This window comes from Ambystoma mexicanum, chromosome 1q, assembly GCF_040938575.1.
Source record: "Ambystoma mexicanum isolate Mex_15411 chromosome 1q, UKY_AmexF1_1, whole genome shotgun sequence".
Lineage (NCBI taxonomy): Eukaryota > Metazoa > Chordata > Amphibia > Caudata > Ambystomatidae > Ambystoma > Ambystoma mexicanum.
This window is the reverse complement of record NC_090922.1, coordinates 584,791,600-584,813,240: the sequence shown is the minus strand read 5'-3', so window position 1 is coordinate 584,813,240 and position 21,641 is coordinate 584,791,600. Positions and strand designations below refer to the sequence as shown.

At 48.1% G+C, this 21,641-nt stretch overlaps 1 protein-coding gene across 6 annotated transcripts in view; it reads right to left on the bottom strand.

Moving 5' to 3' along the window:
* LOC138532704 (flavin-containing monooxygenase 5-like) overlaps positions 1-21,641 on the bottom strand; it is a 338,239-nt gene that overhangs the window by 279,568 nt on the left and 37,030 nt on the right. For 2 of the 6 annotated variants that reach the window (XM_069641087.1, XM_069641091.1), the window contains exon 1: positions 10,376-10,512. The exons of the other annotated variants lie outside the window; for them this stretch is intronic. The gene's annotated coding sequence lies outside the window, so the exon portion shown is untranslated. Of the gene's footprint in view, positions 1-10,375; positions 10,513-21,641 lie in introns of those variants that run through there. 6 annotated transcript variants of the gene reach the window in all.

Genomic DNA, 21,641 nt, shown 5'->3' with positions numbered 1-21,641 from the left:
AAAAGGCATGTGTCCCAACAGGCTAAGAATTTAAGGAATATCATTCCAACCAATTAATTGTATTCTGTCTCTCTATATGGGCAAATTCCTCCGATCACTCTCCTAAATAGGTGAGTGATATAAATTCTTGGTTATAGCAATCATACACTATGTATTTTCAAAACCAAGGGTACATTAATTCATACACCATATTGTATTAAGAAGCAAGTACAATTTAATAATCTAGAAAAAATGTGTATCTCAATTTATTAAAACAATTCAACAAATACACAAACAAGAAAAGGAGTTTTTTGGGAAGAAAAAATATTCCCAAACTATAACTTCAACATAAATTCAATTTACTAAAGTGAAAACCAAAGTAGAAGCATTTCAAGAAAAAAAGGTTAACATGAAGTAATTTAACAAATCTAAATTCATTTAATACAATTGAACTGCTATTTAGTCATTCATAACAAGTCCATATCTAAGGATCCAGGCAACACCACCCAATGGTTACATTTGTTGCCAGATGGTAGGAATTAATCCAGATTTGAAAAGACCAAATGTTCAAAATGGTGCTTGATAGTCAGAAGATCTACTCGGGGTCTACGTGGAGAGGCTGTATAGATTAGAGCACAGCCGACTAACACCCGCTTGGTAGGGTATTGCAAAAGCAGGTGTATCATACGTTTCAGCGTTGATAGGTGTATGTACCGCCTTCCTCAGGACCAGAGTCAGATGCACAAAAAGGTGACCCCTGAGGAACAAAAGTACAAACTAAAAATTAAAAAACATAGAAACTGTATAAAGAACAGTTAAAAATAGGAACAACTAGCTACTGTGTAGAACCTCATACGGATCACACAGTCTGTGCTAAAGTCAGTGCTCCCCAAGTGTTGATGGTGGTATCAACTCTAATCCACCTCAAAGTGAAAGAATGTGATAGCGTGTCGATAGATATAGTGCATACTATGAACCAGTAAACACTAGGACAAAGGCAGTCCAAAAAATTAAAGAATAAGGTAATGGGAAAAAGAGAGAGCTGCTTGCATGCGAAGTAAGGAGCTGAAGAAGCGTAGCAAAAGTAGGTATTGATGAGATGCTCAAAACAACAGTTGCATAGCCTGTGTGCATGGACCATCAGCGCGCAACCATAAGGGCCCCTCCAGCAGGACCTCCAAGGGAGAGAACGCAATATCTGAGGAACAACGCAGCGTTAGGGTTTGAGGACTGAACCTGGGACGTAATGTTGGAGGCCTCAGGCTGAGGGACGTGCTGGGTGACCTTAGAAACTGCCAGTGAGACGACGCCAACAAACACACACCAGGACAAATAGGGGGCAAGCAGAAGAGGGAGAGAAGATATTACTAAAGAAGAGTGAAAATAAAGGGACGGCGGGGTAGAAACACCGGAATGATCTGGCGAGCCCCAAGCCCGGCGAATTACAGCCGGAATAGGGTGTCTAGACCCCTGGAAGCTGTATCAATGAGGCCGAAGACAGCAGTCAGGCAATACCTACAATAGGCAATGGCATCCAAGTCAAACAAGGCCAAAGGGAAACAACCCACAATGGACATCTGCACGAAACCGGCCCAATCACCCGGGAGTGCCGCAGGATCAAGATCGCTGCGGTCAGCGTAGATGTTAATCTCTTGCGACAAGATGTGCGAGCGCTGGCGGACTGTACGAGCGGCCTCGAGAGCACTTTGAAGGCCAACACTGACTCAAGCACGACCAATACCAATGAGGTGGCGGTACTACAACAACAGGTGCACAACGTAGAAAACTGCGCAGAGGCGGCAGGGTGAAGGGCTTGATTTAACAACATACGCATGGTGGGTCTACCAGAAGGAGAGGAGGGCCAGGACCCTACAGACTATATAGAAAACATGCTGCTACAAGAGATCGGCGCAGAAGCGCTCACCCAAGGATTCACAGTCGAGAGAGCGCACAGAGCCCTAACCAGGAAACCGCCACCGGGGCTCCCCCCCACCCTACCCGATTATCGCTACAATCTTAAATTATAAGGATAGGGAGAAGATCCTGTTACACTTTAGTAAGGGAGGAACAATAAGCAGAGCGTCGGCGACAGTCACAGCCTACTCGGACTATACCTTTCTGGTGCAGAGACAGCGGTTGCACTATGTGGCGATCAAGAGACGTTTACGAGAAGCCCGCTACAGTCACATGCTACTATACCTGGCGAAGCTGAAAGTGCTGCACAAAAACAAAGCACTGTTCTTCGAAACTCCTGAAGACGCAGCAGGCTGGCTGGATGCGGTGGGCTGCCCAGAGAGTGCGGACAGCCAGCCACAGAGGGGGAAAGATGAGTGACCTTGTACTTGGCATCTAGCAGGCGAGCATCCAGATTTGTTGCTGTTGGAGAGCGGAGGTGACATTAACATTGACATTGTGCAAGAAAGGTGACCTTTGGAGACATTGGGCCTCATTACGACCCAGGCGGTAAGTTACCGCCTGGGCCGTGACTTTACCACCATGGCGTAAACTATGTTTACGCCATGGTGGTTGGCGGACTTACCGCCCCATTCCGACCTTGGCGGGGCGGTAAGTCCCCAATCCCCATTTACCCTTCCCCATTCCCATTTTTGCCCCATAGGGCATAATGGGAGTGGGGAAGGCATTAATTACGCCACCGTAAATTACGGTGGCGTAATTAACTCCATGGTCCCTTAGCGCCATGGATTTTAACACCTGCTAAAAGCAGGTGTTAAATCCGCCATGGCGCTAAGGGACCTCGTATTCAGGCGGTAAGGGTCGGCGCTGTTTACGCTGCCGTAAACCCCTTACCGCCTGGGTCGTAATGAGGCCCATTGTAATACTGAGGTCGTTGGACCTGAGCAGGGACAGTAGTCATGTAACCAAAAGGGACTGAACTTAAAGACATTCGGGATATAGTCTTCTAGACCCTCAGATAACAGAGTACATGAGCAGCTGGAAACATAAATGTGTGTAGTCACCTGTAGCATTAATGCAGGGACACGGAGGAACACGTCTTTACCCCCAGTAGATAGATTAGTCGGGACGCCAGTAGTGCGGGGTCCCCCTGCGGGGTTCCGAGTACTGACAGCAGCTGGGAAAGGACTAAATGCAGGGTAGCCTGAGTTCCAGGGATGGAGCTGGGCAACAGTTGTTTTGGGATGGGAAGGAAGGGGGGAAGGAAGGGTGTTGGGGGCTTTGCAGTGGAATTTGTTAAGGAACTAGCATACATCCACACGCTGCCGCGCATAAAGCGGAAGACAAGGGAGGACAGAGGGGGGACTGGGTATGGATGAGAGATGGGAGTCCTTAATATAGCAACCTGGAATGTCAGGGGGCTCAATAGTTACTTGAAGAGGAATAGGATCCTGATATATCTAAGGAGGCAGAAAATAGATATTGCCCTAGTACAGGAAACTCACCTCACAAAAGAAAAACTGGAGGTGATATGGAAGAAATGGAAGGGAACTACCATAGGGGCAATGTATTTGGCACATGCTAGAGGGGTAATCACCTGGATAGCACACATGTCCCCTTCCAGTTATTACAGTCCACATTGGAGCCAGACGGTAGGATGGTAGCGATACGGGGATTGATAGAAAATAGAGAGCTGTGTATCATTCATACATATGCCCCGAAGCAGACACTGTGGCCTACTTTAAGACATTTTATAGTAAGGTTAGCCTGTACCTCGGGGGCATGGTCATATCGGGAGGGGACTTTAACTGTACGCTAGACCCCAAGGTGGACAGATCACACAGGAAATTAGACAACCCCAACCCCGCCGTCAAAACCTCAAAGACCCTGTTGGGAGACTTTCAGCTGGAAGATATATGGAGGCTACACCACCCACATGATAGACAATATTCGCATTACTCTGCCCCACAAAATGTGTACACATGGCTAGGCTATGGGCCTCATCACGAGTTGGGCTGGCGTTATTAGGCCTACCGCCAAACTATCATGCACGCAAGCACACGCTCACGCTCGCACAACTCACCCGAGACAAGGTACTCTAGTGATCCAAACCCTGGGGACTGGTCCCGGCAGCGGCATGAGCCGTGCTCTTCTTTTGGAAGCACTTGTGCTCGTCCTGGTGCCGGTGGCCACGCGCGGAAGCACCCCTGTCGCTGGAGAAGGCGGGTGTTTGGGGGGTTGCCATGGTGCTTATTTCAGTGGACGTTCCGCCCCTCATTCTGCCTTCCTGCGAGAACGACCACGGGAAAGCGGTCACGTGACCACGCCAAGCCTCACGCATTCACAGAGAAGTGGTCAAGTGGTCATGCTCAGTCTCGCGCTCGAGTGATTCCCACACGGGAGTCACGTGAACAGGAAATGCCGGCATAAAAACTGTTCCGTTCATTCATCCGGCGCTTCTTAGCTGTTCAGCAGTGTGTGGCTAACTTCTCCTGGCGAACCTTGAGTTCTACGGATCTTGGACCTTAGACCTCGTATTACTGGAACTTCTGTGCATTGGATTTGCACCCTTCTGGATTTGTCACCTGGTTATTTTCTTGGACTCTGTTTTGGATTGTATTGACCCTGGAACTGAAATTGAACTGCATTTGGCTTATCCTTTGGCTTTGGCATTGACCCTTGAACTGTATTTGGACTGCACTCTGTCTATCCCTTGGCTTTGGCATATGATGCTTCTGACTACTCAGGTGGACTCTGGCATGTAGCAACACTGTTCTCTTTGAACAACCAGAGAAGAAACAACTAGGTCAAGAGCTGACACCGACCAGTCCCCGGGTAAGAGATTGTTTAGCATATGATATAGCATTATAGCCACTACTGTATTATATACCTAACCCTGCTTTTCCATTGCAGCCATACGGGACCCGGTGTTTCCTGTTTCTCCCACCTGTGGCCCCAAAGATCGGTCAGCGAGTACATTAATCCTCTCTGACTGGTACTTGGGGACGGAGGTACACATATCTACGTGGACTCAGATCGTGACACAAACCCACTGGCGCTATTAGTGCCTGATCACGGGTTTGGCGGAACGGGTATTGCCCATTCCCCATTGAGCCCATTCGGGAATTCCCCATTCCCCATTGGGCTCAATGGGGAAATTTTGTGCTTTTACCGCCGGCGGGAAATCACGCCGAAAATCGGCAAATTCTTGGCAGATTTCCCCCCAGCTCCGAGCTGGGGGGAAATCAGCTGAAGCCGTGATTTGGCAGACCCTTAAATGCGGCGGTAAAAGCGCTACTGCCGCATTTAAGGGCTACCGCCAAACTCGTGATGAGGCTATATATGTTTGCCACTCCAGAGATGGCGGGGGAGATAGTGCAATCAGAATACAAAGTGAGGGTCCTCTCTGACCACTCCCCACTGATCTTAACATGCCTCCCAGGGCTAGGATCCCAACGTGTTGGCTCAGAGCCGAAGCACTGAAAGACACAGGGCCTCATTACAAGGTTGGAGGTAGCCATGGCGCTATTAGCACCATGGCTACCTCCTTACCGCATACCAGGTCCGGGTTCCCTGACTGGGGAATTACCGGGCCATTCCAACCTTGGAGGAGCCGGTATTTTCCCATTCAAGGAACCCATCCCCATTCCCATTCGAGCCATAGCCCGATAGGGATCAATGGGAATGGGGACCATGCTAACAATGGGAATGGGGACCATGCTAACAACGGGCCCGTTAAAAACGGGCCTGTTGTTAGCATGCTGGTCCTTTAGCGGCTCCCACTAAGGGCGCCTGTTAAAACCAGCCGCCCTTAACGGGACTCGCTAAAGGACCTCGTAACATGGCGGTAAGGGGTTAACGGCATTGGCACCGATACCAGAGCCGTTAAACCCTTAACGCCAGGGTCGTAATGAGGCCCACAGTGTTCAGAGGGGAACTGAGGGAAGATATTGTGGAATACTTTGAAAATAACACAGGAAGCGTAAAATCGGCTGGCACTCTATGGGAGGCATTTAAGGTGGTGGTGAGGGGATCAGCTATATCCAAATCCAAAGGGCTCCAGGGGGGCATAGCGCAGGAGTTAGAAAGGGCAGAGGCGAAACTAGAGGCAATTGTCTGCAAAGGGGATATCTCCCAGGAGGAGGCTGAAACCATGAGCCAATTGCAGCAGGAGTGTGGAAAGCAATGGGAGAGGCTATGCAACTTAAACTATAAGAAGTACATAGAGAGGCAACACGCCAGCGGGGATAAGCCGGGGAGGTTGCTTGCATGGTTATGTAAACATGATACGCCCAGACCAGCGATCAGAGCAATAACAGGGGAGGATGGACAAATACTTGATACCCAAGAGGGTGTGAACGGTGGGATCCTTACGTTCTATCAGCAATTGTATGGAGACGTTGAAGGGGCTGAATGGAGCGAGATAGTGGAAACATTAGAGGATATTGGCTTACCGAAACTGAGTACTGAAAAGAGGGAGAACCTAGATGCCCCAATCACACTGGAAGAACTAGAAGCTGTGGTTCAGCAATTACCGACTAACAAGACCCCGGGAGTGGACAGACTCCCCAGCAAGTTTTATAAAACGTATAGGATAGAAGTGTTCCCCCCGCTACTAGCAATGTTGAATGAAGTGTTAGAAACAGGGACAGTGCCAGAATCCCTGAGAGAGGCAATCATTATTCCGCTTCTCAAACCTAACAAGCCAAGCATGGACTGCTGGTCGTTTAGACCACTATCCATGCTGAAACAGGACAGCAAGATACTCACGGCTGTACTGGCAAACAGACTGAGACAGGTCATAAGCAAACGTATACATCCAGATCAGACCGGATATGTTCCGCACAGAACTATATCCGATAATCTCAGAAGGCTCCACTGCGTCATGGAGCAAACGGAAGGGGACACACACGAAGTAGCAATTGTCTCATTAGATGCGATGAAGGCCTTCGATTCTGTCAAATGGCCCTGGCTGGTAGCAGCCCTAAAAGAATATGGAATAGGACCTGGGTACCTGAAGTGGGTGAAATTGTTGTACAGCTCGCTGCTAGCTAGAGTCAAGACGGGAGTGACCATTTCAGATAGGTGGCAGCTCAACAGAGGCACCAGACAGGGATGCCCTTGGTCCCTGATGCTGTACATCCTCGCACTGGAACCCTTAGCGATATATCTGAGACAACAATACGAGGGGGTGGGGATCCACACGAAAGGAGGGCCACACTTAATATCACTGTATGCTGATGATATGTTGTTATACCTGAGGTATTCGGAGGAGAACCTGCAATACATTCTAGAGGTAATGGAGCGATTTGCATTGCTCTCTGGCATTGCAGTTAACCTCAAGAAGTTGTGCGTGTCCCCCTGGGGAGATATAATGGGATTCCTCGAGATAACCTACAAGTATTACAAATACCCTGGGAGACTAGAACCTTTAGATACTTGGGGATTGATATTTACCATACGGTGGATGCTGAACATAAACATAAAACAGAGAAGGCAGTGGCAAACATTGAGAATAGTATGGGTTTCTGGGCTAAACTCCCCCTGGCCATGGTAGGAAGGGTGGCACTGCTGAAGATGGTCATATTGCTAAGGTTGTTACACTTTTTTGGGAATATCCCATACATGATACCCAACCGATTCTTTGTTAAACTCCAGAGCATATGTAGGGGTTTCATTTGGCACAATACCAGGAACAGAATAGCCCTGTGGAAGTTTCAGAACAGCTATGATAAGGGGGGCATAAAATTACCCAACTTTGAGGTATACTATCTGGCCAGTCAACTAAGAGATGTGGCTAAGTGGTTAACGGAAGACCCCACATCAGAGTCCAGATTGTTGAGATCAGAATGTGACCCGTTCTTTTTGAAAGAGTGGATCTGGCTGCCTAAACCAGAGCTAAAAGGGCATACAAAGATGTTAGAACTGGAATGGAAGATGTGGACTAAGGCTTGCCAGGTCATGGAGAATCCAACCCCGTGCTCTCCGCAGGTACCGTTAGTGGCATTGCCTGGAGTGGATGAGCAACTGAGGATAACGATTCGTAAGCATTGGGAACCGGTGGCCAATGCAACACTGGGAGATATATGGCAAGAAGGGAAGGTACTGGTATTCAATGTACTAGTAGAAGAAACTGGTCTACATCTGGGGCAATATATTATGTATACTAGATTGGCACAGCAGGTTAGGGAAACATGACCCAAAATAGTGCTGGAAGGTCAACCTGACGCAGCCATAGAAACAATCTATGATATCTCAGAGGGGGTGCATGAGGCCTCCCGAATCTATGAACTGCTGATGTCCAGGGTGGGAAAGGAAGTGACCCAGTTGAGGCGGGATTGGGAGGAGGAAGCGGGGGAACCCATGAATGATGGGTTATGGGAGACGGTTCAGAGGTACCATAAAAAAGTGTCCAGTAATGTGAGGCTGCAGCAGATCCAGCTATATGTGACTCAGAGCGTACATGACCCCCCAGAGGATTTCTCGATTCACGAGCGCAGAAATACAAACATGTCCCAAATGTGGGGAAGTGAACACAAGGATGACACACATGTTCTGGGCATGCCTGGAAATTAGAAAATTCTGGGGTGAGATTGCCCTCCGATTAACCGGAAAAGGAATCACGCTAGACGTGGAATCTGTGTGGGCATGCATGGTGGGAGGTTTCACTAGACCGTGCAAACTGAAACACGTGAGTAAACTCAAGGACTTGGCTTATATACTTGCCAAGCGCAGATTTGCTATGGGTTGGAAAGCGTGCCACAGACCAAATGCAGGGGTTTGGTGGCATGGTCTCCTGAAATGGGCTGAAGCGGAAACGGCCGATTGGAATGAAGCGGCCAACAAGAGGGGGGGGGGGGTGAGGAAGCAGACACTCTGATGGCCTGCATACATTTAGTGGCCACACTGTCTGGGTCCACCCAGCCCTGTTCAAGTGATCAGGATTCCTCTGGAAATACAGAGGGGGAGGAACCTCCAGAGGAAACTACGGCGGAGGGAGAAGTGGAGTAGGGGGAGGTTATGATATGATATATTGCATTTATAATGCGCCTATACATAAGTGTCACAAGTGGTAAAGGGAAGGCAGTGGACATTTCATGACATTGTACATGATGTTTGAAGATATATGTTATGCACTGTTGGGGTGTTGTGTGGATTGTTGGTTGTAAAAATTAATAAAAATGGTTTAAAAAAGGAAATTATTGCCAGAGTGTGAGGTTCTGACAATGCCACACAGGATCTACCTGTGCAGGGAGAGGTAGGCTTTGCGATCCGTACTGTTGAGGGGGATAGCGCCAGCACTAAAGGGCTGGAGCACTACCTCTGTTGAGTGGCTCTATAGGTGGCACTTAGGAGCGCTGCAGTCACCAGGTTGTTGCCTGTTTTCTCAAAATGTGCAGTTTTCCACGTTTGGCAGTGTCATACTTTTCGCCAAATTTCTATGGTGACGTAAGTGTATCTTTATGGCGCCCCGTGATATGTTTAACTGTCGTGGTCTTCTCTTATTGTCCGTTTTTATAGCTCGCAGCAGGAAGGATCACTCAACGCCACATGTATAGTAACTTCGGATGTATTCAGAATGATTCCAGGGGTAGGTGGCCTGAGATGTACGCCAATCAAGTGTGGAGCAGTCCGCAAAGCAGGGGAGTTATGAAGCTCTGCCTGGATTCTTCAATTGAATGTATTGCACTGAAGTGGTGTCTCACCCTTTGTGCACTTCCGTGTTCTGAGGGAGTCTCCTGTTTACTACCGCTTCATGGGTGTTCAGAGTAGGGCCCAGAGCGTGGTGCTGGAATCCACTTGGGTAGGGGTTGTTGCTACCCGTGAGGGCGGAAAGAAGCCTGTGTCCAACAGATTATAGTAATGATGACGTTTCCCTTTGAGGGGTGGAGATTAGGGTTTCTTGTTTCCGACCACCTTTTGTATGCCGTGATAGATCTGGTGCATGTAAGGAACAATGTTGTTCACAGTTGTATCAGGCTTGCTATCTCTGCTTCCCAAAGTCAATCCAGCGTCAGAATGGGTCTAGGGACCCAGTGCTTGCTTCTCTCCTCTGTAAGCCAAGCGCATGTGTAGTGCGTAGCTTGACCTTTTAGATTGATTTTATTTGTGTATATGGCTTATTATTTATCATATTGCTATATTGTTACTATTTTGTTCATTTGAAGCTTAGTTCATATATGTGTTTAGTTATTAATATGTGTAAAGTTTATTAAATAGACTGTATCACATTAATTAAATAAATAAAGTAGTTAATGTGTAAAGTTTATTAAATAGACTGTATCACATTAATTAAATAAATAAAGTAGTGCGTAGCACTTATGGGTCTGTGCTATGTTTTACCCACGCATCAGTGTCCCTAGTATGGTGCACTTATAGTTCAAGCGTGTATTCAAGGTCTGGCGCACTTGTTCATCCAGTGTGTCCGAGAAGGCTCTGGACACACTGATGTCTGCATTAGGGGTTAGCAAGGATCACTTACTGCAGTCATTGCATTCATTGCGATGCGCGTTTCGGGCTGCCGTATTACAGCCCAAGTTGAGCCAGCTGTCCGGAGAGACCTTCGGTCAATGGCGCGCCGCTTTCTGCATCTAGGTCCTCTCGAAGAGTGCGCCTTGGGTCCGCTGTGATTCAGCCTGCAGTCAAGAGTCAGCTGGGCTCACGGGACGTCTCTCCAGCATCGCTGTTTGTGCTCACAGGCGAGGGAGGGGCCCCCTCCGCGTGAAGGGGATGATAAGAGGGCTCTCCAGTCTGCTGTTCTTCCGGCGGTCATAGGAGATATGCGACTAGGGCCTCCAGAGCATTCACATCGGGCCGCCTCCGATACGGAAAAGCTCTTCGTGGTCCGCTCAGGAAGGGTGGAACGCAGCGATTCTTACAGCGTCAGCAGGGCACACATTAGCCGCCTCAATGAGGTCGTGATGCGTCTGTCTTCTCTCACACCGGACTCACTGCTCACCCCTCTGAGAGCGTGTGGGACGGCTGGCAGTCTGAACTTTGCGCCGTACTCCAGAGTAGGACACCAATCACACAACAGGACCCGTAGGTGTCGCATCAAGATCAGCATATGCCAAGTTTAGTTTCACTTCATCGCATACGCCGCGTGGAGGACCGCCCTGTTCAGTCGGTCCTTTCTCCACAAAATCTTTGCCAAATTTCACTGGGTTTTTCCCTGCAGAGGGAGGCTCCGTTCATACAGTTTAGCACCACTTTTTACCCATGGGGGGTCCAGAAGCGGGGGCTCAAACCACTTCTAGGACCATGGAGATAGAGCTCACACGGAGATAGAGATCATCCGTGGCGCCCCTGGTGGCCAATCTTGTTACTCCATTTTTAAATACTAAAATACAGTCGCTGAGAAACAGTACCAGTGCGGATTTCCCACACTTTTAAATATGCCTGTGGCATATATAAAAAGGCAAGCACACACCTAATATCGCCCTCCCTCAAACATTCGTACCAGACAGCATAGAATGTATCTATTTATTCATTTCACGTCAGAGCCCGCAGGCATCATGGCGCACAATAACACGATATACAAATAAGAAAGAGAGGCCAGGCAAGCATATCAGCTGAAAAATAGGGATTTCAAATACTTATGAAAAATTAACAAACTCTTTTCCCTACGTAGATCCACTGGCAGCTTGTTGCAGGCCAAAGCCACTTGGACTGGAAATGAGCACCCATTTCCTCTGGCGCACTTACTTCTAGGGCAGGTTAAGTACATGGCATTACTAGACGGGGTGACTCATGTCAGTTGTTGTACAAAATTCTCACATAGGTAGGGCGGTGCTAGTCCATAAAGGCATTTGTGCGTCAGAGTATTGATTTTGAAGCAAACTCTGGCTGCTACCAGCAGCCAATGCAAGTCCCTCCTATGTGTAGAAATGTGTTCCTTCCTAGATACATATTTAACGATGTGAACAGAAGAGTCTGTGACCTTTTAATACAGCCCTTACTAGCACTGCTCAATAGCGCGCAACAATTATCAAGTCTCGGCATTATAGTCGCTCTTACCAGTGTTCTAACATTTTTAGTAGAGACATATGGCTTGACTAGCCACAACAATCTGAGATGGTATTGAGACTTTTTCACCACGTTATTCACCTGGGCATCTGCCCCTAGGGAGTCTTCGAAAAAGATTCTCAAGGTTTTAACCTTACTTGCTACATCAATACGATGGTGATCAATGGAGAACCCCAAGTACTGAGCTCCTAACTTAGCTCTTGCCTGGACTGAGCCAGAAATCAGAAACTCAGTCAATTAGTTGTCATCCAGTCTTGAATTGCCTCATAAATATGGGAAGTTTTCTCAGCATTCTTATAGTTCCCAATCAGCGCAATGTTGAGCTGAGTGTCATCGGCATAATTAGTGAATTGCACTCCCATGTTCTCAAGTAGATCACATATGGACCCTTGAGATACACCACAAGTAATCAATGCTGACTCTGAGGTAGCATTCCCTCAGCAAATGTTTGACTTCCTATTCCTAAGAAATTACTTAATCCATTCTATGGCTTCTCCAGAATAACAGCCTATGCCTGAAATAGTAGTAATGAGCCTCTGATGATCCACAAGATCGAAGGCGGCTGATAAATCTAATAACATCAGCAGCCCTGATTTTCTTTTATCAACAGTATTCAGCATATGGGTTTGCAGGTCCACAAAATCACTCTCAATGCCATGGTAAGACCTAAAGCCTGATTGCCTAGGATGTAAACTAGCTGCTTCTTCCAGATGTCCTTGAAATTGCACGGTAGCAATGTTATTGATTATTTTTACACAAATGGAACATTTGTTATGGATCTAAAATTGCTATGTACCTTAGGATCCTGGCCAGGTTTTTTAATCAAAGGGGTGACTACCACATTCTTTATATTATCTGGGACGATGTTATGAGCAAAGGTAGCATTAGTGAAACGTGTCAAAAATGGAGTAAATAACTCAACATTGTTGAGAATGATTTTAGGCGTGATTGCATCACCAGGGCATCGAGTAGGTTGCATCTTCCTAAGTACACTCTCCTTTTGACACCCCAAAATGGGCTGAAATGTAAACATGGGTTTATCAGGTGGAGGAGTATGCCTGAAACCGTATGTTTATCAGGGTTGATGACCTTAATCATATTGCTGGTAATCTTAAAATGGGTTGCTTTCATTTTGGCCGCAAATGCTGGACTGCAGTGCAATCATCATTAGTAAGGATGAATGAATCTAACTGAGCATGGGGTTTTTCTAATTTCCTAAGAATCTCGAACAACATTTTTATATCACTTCCTGATTCTTCAATCTGAGTGTTAAAATAGTTTCTTTTTGCCTCACAATTCTCGTTTCTATATAGTTTTTCAAGGGATTTCAAAATATCCTTGTTTTCTTCTGTCCTGTCTTTTACCCAGTTATGTTCTGCTCTTCTTTTTTCTTGTTTACGAGCAATAATGGCAGATAAAAACCAATGGACTTGTCAGCGACTCCCCTCTTCTAGGGTGACTGAAGGCCAGTTCTCATTTCTAGACAAGGCTGGGCATCGTAACGTAGAAGGAACAAGTTACTTACCTGTAACTGTTGTTCTCCAGCATGGGTCTGGCATGGATTCACATGCTCATGAATATTCCCCGTCGTCAGGCTGGGAATCCTCGGTAAAGAAAAAACCAGTATCAGTTTCGTTTCTGATCTGTCTTTCGTAGTAATAACCAATCACTGGTCTCTGCGTCATACTGACCACAGCCAATGACTGCCCTCTACCTAAGCACCGCCTCTGGCAGCCATCTTCAGATTTGGAAGCACGTGAAGTGGCAGTATGACCAAGTGAAGAGCCGCAGAGGGGTAGGCGGGAGGGTTTGCATGTGAATCCATGCCAGACCCATGCTGGAGAACAACAGTTACAGGTAAGTAACTTGTTCCTTCTCCAGCATGGGGTCTGGCATGGATTCACATGCTCATGAATAAAGAATACATAGCAGTACACACATGCACAACCACGGGAGGTGGCAAAGGCTCAACATTAAGCATTACATCAAACTCAACATTAAGCATCTTACCTCCTCACCAGGCTCACCTCAGGCGAACAGGTTGCGCAGCACTGCTTGGCCGACCCTGGACTCCTCCCTGGAATCCCGATCGACGCAGTAGAACTTTGTGAAGGTGTGCGTCGACCTCCACGTAGCAGCCCTGCATATGTCCAGCAGGGGCACACCAGAAAGGAACGCTGTGGTAGCTGCGATCGCTCTGGTGGAATGGGCTCTCGGACGGCCAGGCAGCGGTCGGTTTGCCAACCGATGACAGTACATGATACAGCCGGAGAGCCATCTGGAAATGGAAGCCTTCGAGAGAGCCTTCCCCTGATTGACAGGTCCAAAGTTCACAAAGAGTTGTGACGTCTTCCGAAAACCCTTCGTGCGGTCCACGTAGAACTTCAGCGCTCTAGCTACATCCAGCGAGTGCAAAGTCCTCTCAGCCGGCGACGAAGGCGACGGGAAGAACACAGGTAACACCAAGGGTTCGTTGAGATGGAAGTCCGACGGTACCTTGGGCATGAAGGAGGGGTGCGTCCTGAGCACTACCCTCGTGTCGTGGAAAGTCAAGTACGGGGCCTTGCAGGAAAGGGCCTGGATCTCTCCCACTCGTCGTGCGGAGGTGATGGCCACAAGAAAAGCTGTTTTCCACGATAGAAACTTCAACGGGGCCGAGTGCAGAGGCTCGAACGGAGGTCCCATGAGCTTGGTCAGCACCACGTTGAGCTCCCACGCCGGGGCCGGAGCCTTCACCGGCGGGAACGATCTGAACAGTCCCTTCATGAACTCTTTCACCAGACGATGAGACCACAAGGACGTCCGCCCCGTGGTTCTGGTGTATCGGGAGATCGCAGCAAGATGAATCTTGATGGACGCGTGTGCCAGACCAGCTTTGGCCAGCGTCAGCAGGTACGGCAGTACTTGGGGGGCCGTAATCCGTAGAGGGTTAATCTTCTGTGCGTGGCACCAGACAGAGAACCTCTTCCATTTGTGTCCGTAGCATTTAAGAGTCGAGGACGCCCTGGCCTTTGCAAGAACCTCTCTGCAATCGGCCGGTATGTCGTATCCTCCAAACTCTAGCGCTGCAGGAGCCAGGCCTGCAAGTTCAGCGACTTCGGGTCGTGGTGGAGGATGGCGCCTCCTTCCCTGGAGAGTAGATCCGCGTCCGCCGGCAGCTTGATCGGCGGGGACGCTGACAAGTCCAGAAGGTCCGGGAACCATATCTGCCTCGGCCACGCAGGTGCGACGAGGATCATCCTGCACCGTGACCTCTTGAGCTGGTTGACGAGCCGGATTAGCAGAGGCAAGGGAGGGAACGCGTAGAGGAACAGGCCCTCCCAGGGGAACGAGAAAGCATCGCCCATGCTCCTCGTCTGGGGAAACCTGCTGGCGAACCTCCGGCACTTGGTGTTCGTCGCCGTCGCGAACAGGTCGATCTGGGGTGTGCCCCACCGTCGGAAGAGGCGATCCACCAGATCCTGCCGTAGTTCCCACTCGTGGCACGAGCGCAGCTCCCTGCTGAGTGAGTCGGCGATGGTGTTTTTTATCCCTGCCAGATGAAACGGCACCAGAAAAATCCCTTGGGCAACGGCCCAATGCCACAGGTCCTGCGCCTCCTTGGACAGCGCTGGGGACCTGGTTCCGCCCTGTTTCCTGATGTAAAACATGGTGGTGGTGTTGTCGGTGAAGATCCTCACCACCTTGCCCTTGAGGGACGGAAGGAAGGACCTGAGGGCCCAAAACACTGCACGGAGCTCCAGGACGTTGATATGCAGGGACTTCTCCGTCGGGAGCCAGAGTCCCCTTGCGTGCAGATTTTCGGTGTGCGCTCCCCACCCTTCCAGGGAGGCATCCGTGGTCACGGTCTCCTGGTGGGCTGGGGTCTGGAAGTCCATGCCCGCCGTCAAATGCGCGCGGGTGCCCCACCACCGTATCGCTCGTCGGAAACTCTCGTTGAGCTTGATCCTTTCCTCGAAGATGCCCGTCGTCTGGATCCAGTTCTTCCCCACGGAGGGTTTCACGGGGGTCCTATCGATGGGCACAAAGGAAGACTCCCTCCGAGGAGGCAGGGAGATTCTGGGCCCTGAGGTCGCCACCACTGGTGCAGCCACCACAGGCTGAGCCAGGGCCGCCGCGACCGTTTCGATAGAGGGCTTGGTCGGATGGATCAAGGCCTTCACCACCTTAGGTGCGCTCACCGCCTTATCCTTGAGGGAGGGGGCACTGCCACGCTCCTCCTCTGCCTTAGAGCTCGACCGGGGCCTCTCCAGGAGCTTCGCCGGGTGCTCGGCCTTCCTCTTACCCGACCCAGAGCGTTGGCTCGTGGTTGATGGTGCCGGGGAGGGTGCGCCCTGCCTGGCGCCCGTAGAGCCCGACCGTTCGGCGCTCCCGGTGCCAGCGGACTCGCGGTGCTTGGCCTTATGTTGGGCCCCCGTCGCCGGGGCGCCCTCAAAGGTCTTAGAAGACCGCTCGGATTTCTTCTTCTTCTCGCCAGACGGGCTCTTACCCTCCAGCCAGTTGGCGAGACGTTGATGGCGGTCCTTCATGGTCCGTTCCGACATGTTGCCGCAAAACGCACAGTCCTTCTCCACGTGCGTCTTGTCCTCATGAAGGCAGTAAAGGCAGAAAGAGTGTTCGTCCTCCTTGAAGACGTTCTGCAGCTGGCATCCAGGGCAGACCCTGAACAGCTTTCCGGGCGTCGAGCTTCCCTTCTCCTGGGCCATCTCCGAGACCGGGCCTGAGAAGCTTCTGGATTCCTCCGAAGTGTAGCTCGACGAAATCTTCACCCTTGAGGGGCACAGATGAATCCGACACGGGTCCCCGTTGATCGGATGTAGGATCGGTGGAGCTTGAGGCTCTTTGACCGAAAGAATCGAAGTTTTTTGTGAAAAAAGCGCGAAAAATAGCACTAACGCTCGAGAGCAATAGCACGAGGATCCCAACACATGAACGTGCGGTAAAAATCTGAAGATGGCTGCCAGAGGCGGTGCTTAGGTAGAGGGCAGTCATTGGCTGTGGTCAGTATGACGCAGAGACCAGTGATTGGTTATTACTACAAAAGACAGATCAGAAACGAAACTGATACTGGTTTTTTCTTTACCGAGGATTCCCAGCCTGACGACGGGGAATATTCATGAGCATGTGAATCCATGCCAGACCCCATGCTGGAGAAATACATGTTTCTATGTTTTCACCGTGTTAGAGCCCTGACAAAACCTACAGAGTGAGTCTTGGGGAAATGAGCACCCCATTTCAGCACATCAATGTTTAATTTGTAAACGGTTTCAACCCGAATTTGCTGATTGTGCGACATCCACAGCGACAAAATAACTTGAATATCTGGGAACGTGAAACATGTCCTCACTGACTATACCATAAGGTACTAATAGTTGATACATTTTTGCCCTGGTCCCATCGTTTAGCTGTGGCACAAAGTGTACAATGAATGAGAGAGAGGGGGATAGACGGGAACTGGAAGAAAGAGAGAGAGGGGGGGATAGAGCGGTATGGGGAGAGAGAGAGTGAGAGAGAAAGAGAAATAGGTGCTAGAGAAATGTGATCTTTCTGCAAATGGCTTGGGGTAAGATTGCAAGGTTGCATGTTTTGTCTTGTAAGGCCTACTTCTGCTTTCCCACGATTAACTGACACCTCTCTAAGATCTCCTACCACCTTGCACTACACACACAAATCCTCCGCCCACTCCAACAGTCAGTCACCACAGGCCTTGCCATTAGCACATCAACACTAAACGAGCCATGACTAAGCGCTCCTCTTTAGCCCTGTTGCACTCTTCCACATCAGTGCTTAACCAGACACAAAGCGCTGCAGTCAATCAGATCTTGGGCTCTTCCCTATGGCTAACATACTCTCAGGTTTCTCCACCAAACCCATAGAAAGCAGATTGGCACTCAGGTACTGGGTACTTCTGACCTGCACCCATCAACACAACAGGTTTCTCACATGACTTTCCCACTGTCCCACTAATGAACACCACACTCCTTTTTTCTTAAACAACCAAGCACAGAAAGGCCACCAATAGTGGCAGACGGGTGCTATGCATTATCACTCACACTTCATTAAATTAAAGGGGACAATTTCTTTCTCACACTCAACTAGTCTGCAACTTTATCATTCCAAGCCTGACAGTTTTATACACTCCTATCCCATTCTCCTTCGAAATACCCCAATGAGAAATAGGAATGCGAAAAATTGCACCAACAAGGGTTCCTGGCTAATTTGCATGAAACCAAACAGCATTTTGGAAAAATAATAATTACCACAAATCTTTAAAATTGACAGAATCACTAAGTACATAATGTATACTGTGTGTAGCGCTCGTTTCATTTTCACAAAGGTTATCCTAATATTAAAGTGTTTGTAACTATGAACGCTATATGCTCAAGCAGACAGCATCAGGAGTTAGATGAGAGGATAAATGGCTGCAACATTTGTCAGTCCATTGGGGTCTGAGGGCTGTTTCGTGTCTTGTTTCCAGAGATAATACAATCTCAGCCTTGCAGAATTTTAGAAGAGATGGGGCATGCTCAGTCCCCCAAACACAGACATCGATAGAGAACTACATATACAGGATTATAGGTGGAGATTCTAACTAAAGCGATCTCTACATTTATCAGCAAATGTAACACATATTGTATATAGCATTAAGAACCCCCCTATCCCCCACCCCAGGCAGACATTATTCCTACAATATATGTCAAGTATCAAAGATTTTCCAATGTAGCCATTGAACAGCCCCATCTCATTCAGCACAAGAATAATGCTGTTGATCATGCCATCCTCTGTGTTTTCCTCCAAAGCTGTCTCTCACGTTTTTCCAGCCGTCTCATGTACCTACAGACCAAACTGTACAAACCACATTAGCCCGGTTTGCTCAAATGTGTGGTTAAAGCGTATTGCCAAGGGATCACTTAAATTCAGGGCCAAAATTCAGGGCCAATTCTAGGGTGGGCGAAGTGGGCGATAGGCTAGGGTGCAGATAGGAGCAGAGGACTGCAGGGCGAGCCAGTTTAATCTCTCACCAGGAAGAGGTGAGAGACCCTGCTTTGTTTTTTTAACAATCATTAACAAGCAACAGCAGAGTAAAGGACAGAAGACAGAATCCTTCCCTGCACATATCCATCTAGGCCCTATGATACATGTAAAGGCTTAACTGCTCTGTTCAATGTATTCAGCTGGCTCCCACCATCCAATGGTTAGCATCTCATCGTCAAACGAAACATTTGTAATACTCTGCCACTACCTTAGACAAAGTGTGATAATGACACCAGAGACACTGGCCTGACTGAAATTCTGGTTGGGGTTGACGAATGGCTAAACAGCATTTTATCTTTGCTTCTAGCTTAAACAAAGAGGCCAGAGACTGCGTGGAGAAGCAAAGGGCTGCAGAGGCAGGGCAGAAGACCAAAGTAATGCCCCGAAATAAGGCATAATATGCAGAAGGGGCAAATGACCATTCATCCCTAGAATATTTACGAATAATCCACATTACTGAATCCCATTACACCGAGTCCTACCTTCCTAGTCCCACTCTTGGTCATGGTTAAGGACTGGGATGACGAAGAGGGAAATGTATGGTATAGACAGGCTAAGGTAATGTTCTTGCGTTGTTTAGGGCAATCAAATGTGTGACTCTGTCACTGGGACCCCGCTTCTCCAAACATCAGGTTTCCTTTGAAAATCATTGTTTTCTGAAACATTATTCCAATTGAAACCAGCAAGACTGGATCTCTCAGAATGCATTGATTTGTTAAACGAAAGCCCATGATTCTAAAAACGGGTGTCCTGGTGTCATAAAGTCACATAACAAGAATGTGGTGTTTACTGGGACAAAGAAAAAGGAAAACGTTTTAAGAAAAGGGACCGGGAGTTGGAAAAACGGAAGGTAATGTGTTAGGACAGATTAAGGTCAGAAGAATGAGGGCTGGCTCTTAAGGAGATAACAGCCATCATTTGGGGTTTTAGGTGCCGGACGCAATTATCACAGTGTGTGCTATTTACTGTGAAAAATGTATATGTGCAGAGGTAGAAAACAAGCATTGCCTTGTGTGTAGTGAACATGTTTTTCTTTATTGCTGTGCATTGGTATCACATATCCATGTAGCCTTTAGCATTTGAAACGTATTACAATTGTGTGTCCAGGTTACCGTCATTTGACAAGTTGTGTTATGCATGATATGTTCACATCCCGACCCAATATTACAGGGTTCTATGTCCATTTTTCGACAGTCATTTCTCAATGGGTTTTTGGACAAATAATCTTTCCCAAAAAACACATGAAATGTTTCTTTTTCATTTTGGGGGGGTGAGAAGTTCCCCTCAACCCCTACTTCACCTATCAATGTAACTCTATTCCCGACCCTTCACGCCTTATATACCCTTCCCCACACCCCTCCGTGTTTTTCATGGGTTTTTTCAAAAAGATACATTCCGAAAAAATCCATCGCAAAAATTGCTGTTGAAAAATGAACGTTGTACCATATTACAGGTATTGCCATCATATAGCAAGGTACTCATATCATTTCCTGGCACTCATACAAATTGTAAGAGAGCAGCAACTCACGCCATGTGCCAGGTCCGTCTATAATTTGCTGATTATTTCTACTATTTGGGCGTTTGAATAATATGCCCTAGTGCTGACTCCATAAAATAGCTATTGGCATCATACGCCCAAGGCACTCAGGCCATTTTCCAGATATCAGTATTATAAACTTAGGTACTGTCACCATATGCCAGTATACCCTGGTACTCACATCATTTGCCAGACATGGTCATAATTTGAGTAGTCACAGAGCAAAACATAAACGGATCACCTCATAACCTACCCATTTCTCCCACTATTTTCTTCTTAAAGTGCTTTGAAGTAGCTCCTGTAAGGGTGCAGAAGTACGAGTCTGGCACAGTGATGGTTTGCTTTTTGGTATAAACTTTTACTGAAAGTAAAAAGGGGGGTTTGGGGAAACTCCTACCTTTCACTAAACCTAAGAGCGGTTTCTTATAAAACTTATAAAAACATATTTACGGTCTTCATTGAATGAAGAGAGGTTGAAAATGAATTAATGGGTCATCTTCCAAATGGCCGCAACTTAGGGAAACTCTGGCTCATTGTCGATAAATGAACATAATTCTGCCCAATATGGAGACTTAAACTGCACTGCTGGGTCTGGATCTGCTGCTGAAGATTTCAAGGAGAATTTAGTGGAAAACAGCTTGCTATCGAGCTTCCGGCAGAGTGCACGGCGGTCTGGCATGGAGCATAGATGTGGTGGTGCTGAATTCACTCAAAAGCGGTGGCGGACTCGGTCAGGACACTGCCTCAAGTAAAAAATGAAAGAGGGCAGAGGAGGAAGTGGGCCGGAACAAGATGGAGCGTTACGCTCCGGCAAAAATTGTCTTGCCGGAGTGCCGTTCCATGTAGACCCGAGGCCCAGATTTACTATCACAGACATTTTTGATAAATTGGTGGTAATTCTTTATGTTCCCAGAATGCACTTTGTTTTTATTCAAAGCATCCACCATCCTACATTCAGGGCACTCACGTTATTCAACGCTTAGCTCAGCCCCTCAGTTCCCCCCACCACCAATGATAATCCACCCCAACTGTGCATGCTGGGGAGTTTGGGAGGTTCCCCCAGTACATTTTGTCATTTTCCAGCACTGGAGGAGAGGACAGAGTACAGCCAGAGACGTTTTTATGTGTGGACAAAAGGGGTACATACTCC